Consider the following 8,421-nt stretch of genomic DNA (forward strand, 5'->3'; position numbering starts at 1 on the left):
CACGGGTTCGTTCCCCGGTCTGGGAAGATCCCACATGCCGCGGAGCGGCTGGACCCGTGAGCCATGGCCGCTGAGCCTGAGCATCCGGAACCTGTGCTCCGTAACAGGAGAGGCCGCAACAGTGAGAGGCCCGCGTACCGCAAAAAAAAAAAAAAAGACAAATGAAATGTACCACTACATTAATGGTGGATGATAATGTCCTTCATATCACTCAATGGACCTGTACAAAATTCTGTGTAAGAAATTGGGGTGTGTGTGTGTGTGTGTGTGTGTGTGTGTGTGTGTGTGAAAGAGAGGGAGGGAACGAGAGAAGTTGAGGAGATTGAGTATCAGGTGAGATCAAACAGGCAGTTGACGCAAGAAATCAGTGTAAACCATGTATAAATTATGAGATTTATATAGATATCTGAGTTTATCCTTTTATCTTGTCTGCCAGACCCTAAGCTTAATTTTAGCAACCGTGTTAGCCCTTTGGTGTTTATTTTCTATTACAATTAACATTGCATTTGTTTTCATTATATATTTTTGTTGTATAGGACCTTACATTTGTTGTGAAAAAAAGTGATTTATATAAACATAAATCAAAAGTGTTTATGAAGAGTAATGCTCAATAAAGATATAACCTGTGAAATTCCTATCATTCAATATCCTATAAATATTAATTTCTGCATTATTGGGGGAAAATAAGTTGCTATTTTCTAAGACAGTCATGATGTCATCTGGTCCATAACACTGTCATAGCACATTTAGGTATTGCCTATAAGATAGCATTGACTAAAGTAGAATCTAGTGCCTTAGAATTAATCTTGATAGTGAAAAGTAGAAGACTTGCAGTTTGCTAAAGACATAGTACTCACATCTCCAACCTAAGCAGTATAGTGAGGAATTATTCTGGTGGTTTTGGCGTATTACCTATGCCAGAATCCCTATCTCAAGTACCTGTGCAAAGCAGTCCTTTTAGTAGCAGTCCTTTTAGTAGCTGTATCTATGATCAATGAGAAGGATCATTTATAATTTCTAAGTTTACTCATTTGTGTTTTGCTTTTCCTGAGAAAGTTCTGAATAATAAATTGTAATATTTATGCTATCATTTATTTATTGAACACTGGCACATGCCAGCCTGTGCACTTTCCTATACTCAGATTCTACCTCTTGGATTGATATCATCCTCCCCCTTTTTTAAAATGAAATTGTCATTTGGAATAAGTTAAATGACTGTCCCAGAGACCAGTCATTAGTAGAGTAATATTACTGGCCCAGTAATTAGTAGAGTAATAGTCACACAAAATTGTGACTAAAATCTGTGCTCTTCACAACACACTACTCACAGAGCCTGTTTTACAGGAAAATATAAAAGCTCATCCCCAAATAGGTGTTTAATTATTGTTTACTCTTCTTATTTCCTGTGAAACATGAACCAGACAATATGGCCATGATAATCAAGAGAGACATGAGGATGAGAGTCAGAAAGAAAAGAACCTGTTTTCTTTAGTTGGGATCCTGTCAGGAAATAGATGGAACACTCAAGTAAGGACACAGAGGAAAACTTAATAAAGGCACTATTTACACAGTGCACTACCCAGGAAGCAATATAGAATTAGTTGAAAGCAGTCTTAGACTAGTTGTAAATGTATACTGCAAACTCTATGGAAATCCCTAAAAAGATTCTTTAAGAAGTATATTTGATATCATAAAAAAGGAGAGTGGAATAAGACAAAATGCCCAATTAAAACCTCCCAAAAGGCAGAAACAAAGGGGAAGATTAAAAAAAAGAAACAAATTCAACAAATTGAAAACTGATGCTACCTAACTTCAAGACTACTATAAAACTGCAGTAATCAAGCAGTGTGGTTTTAGTAGAAGAATATACAAACCAATCAATGGAACAAAATAGAAAACCCAGACATAGACCCAAACAAAGTCAATTAATCTTTTGCAAACGAGCAAAGGCAATTCAGTGGAGAAAGATAGTTTTTTCAACAAATGGTTCTGGAACTACTAGATATCCACAAGCAAAAAAAAAAAAAAAAAAAAATCTCTACAGCAATCTTAGACCCTTCACAAAAAAATTAGGTCAAATTGATCATAAACCTAAATGTAGAATGCAAACCTTTAAAACTTCTAGAAAGTAACATAGGAGAAAATCTAAGTAACTTTGGGTTTGGTGATGACTTTTTAGATACAACACCAAAAAAGCACAATCCATGAAAGAAAAAATTGATAAATTGGACTTCATTAAAATTAAAACTATCTGCTCTTTGAAAGATGCTGTTAAGAGAATGAAAAGTCAAGCCATAGACTGGGGGAAAATATTTTCAAAACATATATCTTATAAAGGACTTGTATCCAGAATATGTTTTAAAACTCTCAAAACTCAACAACAAGCAGCTCTTTTTTTTTTATGGCCCAAACTGAACAGACACCTTATGATTCAGGTCTGATATTTATGAAAAGAGGGTGGTAAGATGAGGCCCAGGCTATAGTGCAGTCCTAAGAATGTCTCACCCAAGCCAAGGGGGAGCTCCAGGGCAACACCTGTCCGTTATAGGAGTCCTGTATTGGGCAGCAATGGCCTGGTTCTGGTATCGCTGCCATGGTACCACTGTTGTACTCAGTCATTGACTGGATCCTGGGGAGAGCATGGCCTCAGTGTGAATGCTATGAGGCTTCCCAAAGTTGCATCAGCAAGAGGCTGCCAGCTAATTACATTAACTACATTATATCCTTTCTCAAAGGGACATCTGAGCTGGGCATTTCCATGGCTTTCAAAGCAGTTTTGAGTAATTACTTGGTGTTCTAGTTCAGATGTACATCCCCAAAAAAGTCCATTTAACAATCCAGGAACAGTTACTCCAGTAGGTAATAATTTTCAGCAGAGTAGATCATGAACTTTGACAACATGCAATGTGAGCTCTAGTGCAGCTTCCCAGAGACTCTGTAAAACATCTCAACTTGTGACAAACTCCCTGAATACTATTGCATTTACCAAGACAAAAGGCAAGAAGCAGGATAGTTTACACCCTGAAGATGCTGCACAGCACTTTACAACTCCAGGTGCAATTGGAAACTGACAGCATTAGGGTTACTGGTAAACAGGTCAAAGCAGCACACACAAAATTAGTATATGTTGCCTTCAATATCCAAAGAGGTCCACCAAGTGTTTTGCTTCTTTGATTAGTGATAAGAGGTGTCACCATTTGTATCTCTCTGTAGAAAGTATCTTGACATGCTTAAGACCACCAGACCCTAAGAAGCTTCATATTTGTGGCAAAACCCTGAGTATTTGCAAGATATCTTCCATTCTCTGGAATTCATGTGTTTTACTAAGGCATCTAGGGAAAGTTCATTTTCTTAATCACCAGTAAAATTAGCCTTATTTCATTTACACAAGGAAGTTGTATTATATGCTCTGAAATTCTCAAATGTTAAAGGGTCCTCCAGACTACATTAGGAAAGAGAGGTGAAGATTTGTCTTATTGTTATGGCAGGAAGTGAAGGCATATTACTGTCTTCCAAATGAATCTAACTTGTTTCTGATTATATCTGCTGATAGGAACTGAAAAAGGGGGCATTTGCTAAGCCTATAATTTTATAGCATGGACCAAGGGATCTGTTGATTTGCTGCATTAAAATACCACATCTGGAACCACAGTTGCAAATCACCAACTGAATTTTCAGCAATTCTACAGTCATTCTCAAGACCCAAGTGACTTTTGCACCAAACCGGGAGGTAAAGTGAGGATATGTTAGGAATCAGTATCTTGGTTTCTTCAAGTCTTCAATCAAAAAACTACTTTGTGAAAGTCCTCTGGAGATGTGGCATTATTACTTTTGGTTTATTTTCTTGCTGAGATATAGGATTAGGTAAAGGGGCTTCCACTTGTCTTTTATACCATAATAACTACCACTTCATGGGCCACAGTATCACTGCTGAGATTGTACTAAATTCTAAATATATCCCATTTGCACTATACATTTTTAGATTAGGGTAATAACCACGTGATTGGTATATGGTCACAATGAAACTAGTGGAAGGAGAAAGGAGGACAAGTTCCATGTATCACCTAGGATTTCTGTAGTCCTCACTCTGACTGTTATACTTTATGGCATTTTGGGTCTCCAGAGAAAAGCATCATTTCAGAAGCAGGGCCTAGTAATGTGCAGAAGTTCTGGGTAAATTCCTTAACCCAGTGCATGTGGTAATGACCATTGGCCTTGTGTGCAAGGTTTAGAGAAAGTGTCAGTCTATACTAGCAATTGCTTAGTTAAGGTATTTTATTTCTGGGAACTGGCTGAGGTCTGAAAGTAGGTAAGAGTATATGAATCCCTTAAGAGACATGATTTTGGTTTTTGCCCAATAGATGTAGAGATTTTCTGCCTATATGTGTAAAAAAGAACCTTATAGGCTGCCCAACTGTTTTATTCCTAGAGACCCCCAAAACAACAGGATTACGACACAGTTTCCTATGGGACACTTCATCTGATTGTCACTCTACCTGTGCTGTTCATTATGGTCATTGTTTTCACCTTTTATCTGACAGGAAAGTGCTATAAGCAAAGGAATTACTGACATGAAGGGAGGTTCATGGAGATTGAGGATTCACCTGTGTCTGTCCAATGTTTTCCTTTTTAGTGCTCAGTTAATCCTTTCTCCATCAATGCCCTTGGGTTAGCATAAGAGCCCTGAAAGTGTCCTGCTCTTAATTGGTGCTGGATCTCTGCCTTCATCAGAGTCAAGCCATGGGCTTGATCCTTAGCCATATTTTCCCTGAGACTTCAGGAGATGAGGAGTTCCTTGAAAGCTAACATAGAAGCTTTCTGATTTTCCACTCATGTTCTGAATTAGCATCCAAGGCCCTCAGTTTGTCATTTCTCTGTATATTGCTATACAGGATCATATGAAAAGTCAAGTGATCACCTAGCCTTTCTAATCATTACTGTTTCCACAGGACTAGTTAACAAATCCACTTTATCTCCCAACACCTTACTTTCCACATAGACTTCATCTTATGCTACCACTAGTAACAATTTGAATATCGATAATGCCATCACATGACTCATATTACTGTTACATTTCTCTCTAGTGAGCAGTGTTCACTAGTGCTCCTTAGTTAGGTGAGAAGACCAATTTCAGAAGTTCAATTTGAAGTTCTGTTTTCTGGGACCACGGTCGCTTCTGCTGTCAAATCTAGTTGATCCTTGAACAACCAGAAGTCAGCGGTGCCAACCTTGGCAAAGTCAAAAATCCACTATAACTTCACAGTAGGCCCCTGTATCCATGGTCCCTGAATGCAGATTCAACCACCCTCAAATCAGATTGTGTAGTACTGTAGTGCCCTATATATTGAATAAAACCCATGGTGTTCAAAGGTCAACTCTACTGTAACAAAGTATGATCAGCAAAAAGAAGGCATTCTAAAATGGTAATGTGGAGAGCTAAATAAACGGGCAATTCACAACATGTAAGTAGGTTTAAGGGAAACCAAATTATTAGTGAAAATTCCTGGGAATAACAAAAAGGGGAGCTGTTACCACCACAGCCTGGTGATGTAATGGGAAACAGAGGTTAGCAGAATGAAGAAAAATGAGATATAATCCTAGAAGAAGATGTCTGACAAGAGTTCTGACCTTCAGCAACCTGGTAGGAGTGAAATGGGAGAATGATTACCCTAGTAGTACTCTCTTCTTACCCCTCCAGTCTCTCACTGGTGTCCCCATTAAGAGATAGAACCTAGAGAGTAAGGGTTCCCATGGACTTAATCCAAATAATTCAGCCTTCTAGTGCACAGAGTGGTAAATGGTACAGAAATGGATCCAAAGGAGCAAATAAGAAGCATCCAGCGGAGTTTTAAATGCTCTTATGGTATCTAAGAAGGCACCCTGAACCCACATGACTCAGTGTGGACCTAACCTCATGGTAACAGATAATAGGAAATAGCAGAAAGTCCAGATATTTTGGGTAAGGATCTAAAGCAGAAGGATACATGAGCCTCACTTTCGGGTTAAAGATGCCAAGCCTCAGAGAGAAGTCTCTAAAACCAGCATGGGTTAATGACAGTAAGTTGAAATTGTGACCGAGAAATGCCACACGGAGATAATCTGAGAAAGTCCCTTAACCTGCACGTGCTCAGGTCTCCTACAGCCATAGAAGAGGGAGAAGGCATAAATGAAATTTTCCTAACTCACCACCCTCCTCGAGAGGATTGTGGAAAGTCTGAGATAGCTGGAGGAATTGAAAAAGCCCTCCAAATAGTCATGAGAGTCCACAGCCAACCAATAAAAGGTACAGTGGGACCTTAAACATGGCTTCAGATGCCAGTGAGACAAAATGCTCACAATCAGAGACCTTAGAATGAGCCCTGTCTCAGTTTGGCAGCATAGGACAGAGGATATGCCACACCCATCACGGACAGTTGGACGAACCATCATGGGAAGAAGTTTTGGATGTCTCTGATTTGACTGATTACAATTGAAATGAAAAATAATGAGATGTCAGAGCTTACCTGAAACTGATTAGAGTCAATTATCAGCCATCAGTCAGAATACATGTTCAAAAAACAGAGGTTGTTCAATAAACAAGTAAAAAGTTACATTTGCCCCTTGAATATCTGACTTGAGAAATCCTACCCCAAAACCTGTTAAACACACACTTATATATAGTATATTCAAATAATGTGCTGCACTAAGGGCAATTTGAGCAAAAGTTTAGATTAGGGGGAACAGAAATAATTTTCAATATCCATAATTCTGTTCTGATTACCAACAGGCATTTCAATGTATAATTTCAAAAAAATATTTTACCCAAATGGCACACTGGGTTAATCAACACCATTCAGCTTAAACTATGTAAATTTTCTCTTCAACACATATTTCTATAACTCAGTATCATCAGGAAGTTATGTTTTTAAAGCAGCAATAGATTTGCAGTTATTTTCTCTTACTTGAATGTGAGATTAATTCTAATTGAGTGTACTTAAAATTTATAAATTTTACAAAAGGAATAGTACAGTTATTAGCCTTAATGAAGCCCCTGTGGTGTGTCAGCCCAACCAGTGACTATTTACCACATGTCTTATTTGGTCTTCAAATTCTTCCTCTACCACAACATGCTATTGCTAAGCTAATTATAATCTAGAATTCCCATTAAGTTTATGTGCATGTGTTGCCTTGCAGTCTTCAAAATTTAATCATGACTTCTGAAACAAAAATTTCCATTTTAAGAAAACTGTACTTTCCATTACAGTTTAATAAATTAGAAATATAAAAGTAATGTTTTTTCCTCCTTTTCAAAATTTAACAGTGAAAATGTCTAACTAATGAAAAACCACTTACGCTTCAAATGAACACAACATATGCCAGGTTTCAGCCCCAAGACAGTTTTTATGAGCAAGTCACCAGATCCTAAAAAAGAAATTTTTATGGTAGAAATGACACTTCTTTAATATACGCACAGTAATTTCAAGGCTTTTGTCACTAATTTTTTTTTTTAATAATCTAGAGGCTCAAAAATGATTCTTGATTTTAATGTCATGCTGTCTGTTAAAATGTTCTTTCATATTTTCTATCTTATTAAATTTATCTGCTTCAAGATGTATTTTTCATCGAGAGATTTATACACCTAGGTAGAAACACACACTAACAAAAGTAGTGCATCTAAGGCTACATGGTGTACAGGCTTCATTCAGGTAACATTTACATCAGAAAGATTAAAATTCTCCTTAATTTATTATTAAAAATAAAGGATCTCTCCATTTACTTAGTTAGTAAGTAGCTTGTATTTAGCTATTGTTCTTTTTGGCATTCTTAAGTGCTTTGCTGCTCATCCCATTGATTTCCAACCTCATTTAGGAAGAAGAATGAAATATGGCAAACACTTATTACACTTACTGAATATTTATTACATACAAGACACTGGTCTAAATGCTTACATTCATTAATTTATTTAATCATCACAGTGATTCTCTGGGGTACTTACTATTATAGGTGAGTAAACAAAGGTAGACTTCCCCAAGATATCACAAAATCAGTAGGTGATGGAGAAAGCAGTCAAATGCAGGCAACTAAGTTACAGATATACTCTTAGCCACTTTGCTGCACCACCTCACATATGAGAAAACATAGGAAAATACAGACTCTTCACTCTAAAATCACTCTTTTATATTTTAAGTATAATTTTTGTAATCAAGTCCTATGACCTCCCTCACGTACCTCTACTTAGTTTCTACTGTAAGTTTGCATGTGTCTCCACTCCCGCACACTTTCCATAGAAGCCTTTCCAGGATGGCTCAATTCTGCTTAATAAGGGTCAAACCTGTTATTTCCCACAGAGTTTTAAACAATGGGAAATGAGAGCTCACTATTCCACTTAACACATGAGAAATAAGGAAGATTAATAGGGGGTTGTCAAAAATAGGCTGTGAA

This window comes from Lipotes vexillifer, unplaced genomic scaffold (genome assembly GCF_000442215.2).
Source record: "Lipotes vexillifer unplaced genomic scaffold, Lipotes_vexillifer_v1.1 scaffold90, whole genome shotgun sequence".
Lineage (NCBI taxonomy): Eukaryota > Metazoa > Chordata > Mammalia > Artiodactyla > Lipotidae > Lipotes > Lipotes vexillifer.